Here is a 2,458-nt window from a genome sequence, read left to right on the forward strand (position 1 = left end):
CTGAATTCGTGTCAACCTTCAAACGAATCTTTGACGAGCCGGGTCGTGCAACGTCAGCCTCTGCAGATCTTATTCAACTTCGTCAAGGTACCCGTAGTATGGGACAGTATGTCATTCAGTTCCAGACGTTAGCCGCAGAGATTCAGTGGAACAATCAAGCCCTGGTAGCAGCCTTCTGGCATGGTCTTTCAGATCGGATCAAGGATGAACTGGCAACCCGCGATCTCCCTGAGCAATTGTCTGATTTAATTTCCCTGTGCATCAAGTTGAACTCTCGCATTCGCGAACGCAACAGTGAACGTGCTCATAGTGAGCCGCGCAGGTCAAGAATGGTACCTTCTGTACAATTTCAGCCTCCACCTTCTGATGAACCTATGCAAATAAATAGGTCCCGCCTAACTCCTGAGGAGCGGTCAAGAAGACTTCGTGAGAGACTGTGTCTTTATTGTGCGGCTGCAGGTCACCAGATTAATTCTTGTACAGTGCGTTCGGGAAACGCCAGATCCTGACTTGTAAAGGAGGAGTCAAGTTGGGATCTTCTAGACAAGCTCCTTCAAATCAAGACCTTATCCTTCCCGTGACTTTAGAAACTTCGGTTGGTCTTCAATCTGCATCTGCGTTAGTGGACTGTGGAGCCGCAGGAAACTTCATCACTCAAGCTGCGGTAGATAAGTTTTGTTTGCCTGTCTGTGAACTCTCATACCCAGTCTACATTACCGCTGTAGATGGTAGCCGAATCTCCAAGGGGAATATCTCTCACCAAACTGTACCAGTAGTTCTGGGAGTTGGGTTCCTGCACTCAGAATTAATAAAGTTCTTAGTTATTCCTCAGGCAACCCAAGAGGTCGTTTTGGGTATGTCCTGGCTCCAACTACATAATCCACAGATTGATTGGTCTACTTTACAACTTACTTCCTGGGGTTCACATTGCCGCCAGGCCTGTTTAGCCCAAGTTTGTCCTATCAAGTCTACTGAAGTTAAAACCCAGTCAAGTCTTCCTGCGGCTTACCAAGATTTCTCTGACGTCTTCAGTGAAAAAGCTGCTGACGTTCTGCCGCCCCATAGAGAGTGGGATTGCCCCATTGACCTCATTCCCGGCAAGAAACCACCTAGGGGGCGTACCTATCCGTTGTCCGTTCCTGAAACTGAAGCGATGAGCAACTACATCAGGGAGAACTTACAGAAAGGATTTATCCGTCCCTCATCTTCACCCGCTGGTGCGGGCTTCTTCTTTGTTAAGAAAAAGGATGGAGGATTACGTCCATGCATCGACTACCGGGGTCTCAATGACATTACCATCAAAAATAGCTATCCATTACCACTCATCACCGAATTGTTTGACAGAGTTAAGGGAGCCCGCATCTTCACTAAGTTAGATCTCCGCGGTGCCTACAACCTCATCAGAATCCGGAGTGGTGACGAATGGAAGACAGCTTTTAACACTCGAGATGGTCATTACGAGTACCTGGTAATGCCATTCGGGTTAAGTAATGCCCCAGCAGTGTTCCAGCACTTTGTGAACGAAATCTTCCGTGACGTTCTGTACAAGTATCTTGTGGTTTATCTGGATGATATCCTCATCTTCTCCCAAGACCTCTCCTCTCATCGTCTACAAGTCCGTGAAGTCCTCCGACGTCTTCGTGAGAACTGGCTCTACGGTAAACTGTCCAAGTGCACCTTTGAAGTTTCCTCTATACCCTTCCTGGGGTATATAATTTCCGGATCGGATCTACAGATGGACCCGACAAAGTTGGAAGCCATTGCCAATTGGTCCATTCCAAATTCCCTCAAGTCTATTCAGCGATTCCTGGGATTCGCCAATTACTATAGGAAGTTTATCCGAGGATTCTCAACTCTCATCGCTCCTATTACCAACTTAACTCGGAAAGGGGCAGATCATTCCAACTGGTCAGAAGAAGCTTTAGCGGCATTCCAAAAGATCAAGCTGGCCTTTATGTCTGCTCCAGTTCTGTCTCAACCAGATGTAAACAAGCTGTTCGAGTTGGAGGTGGATGCCTCTACGGTAGGAGTTGGAGCTGTTCTCTCCCAGAAGGGAACTGATGGGAAGATTCACCCTTGTGGATTCTATTCTCGTAAATTCCTCTCTGCAGAAGCTAACTATTCCATTGGAGATCAAGAACTACTAGCGATCAAGCTGGCCCTTGAGGAATGGAGGTATCTCCTGGAAGGGGCCAAATATCCGTTCAACATCTATACGGATCATAAGAATCTGCTTTATTTAAGGGCAGCCCAGTGCCTTAATCCTCGCCAGTCCCGGTGGGCTATGTTTTTCTCTCGTTTTAACTTTAAGCTTCATTTCCGCCCAGGTTCTCAGAATATTAAAGCTGACGCCTTATCCCGATCTATGGAGTCCGAAGAGGAAACGTCTGACTCAGTTCCGCATTCCATCCTGAGTCCAGTGGTATTTGCCGCATCTCAAGTTTCTCCTGCTCCTCCT

This window comes from Pseudophryne corroboree, chromosome 6 (assembly GCF_028390025.1).
Source record: "Pseudophryne corroboree isolate aPseCor3 chromosome 6, aPseCor3.hap2, whole genome shotgun sequence".
NCBI classification, from domain to species: Eukaryota; Metazoa; Chordata; class Amphibia; order Anura; family Myobatrachidae; genus Pseudophryne; species Pseudophryne corroboree.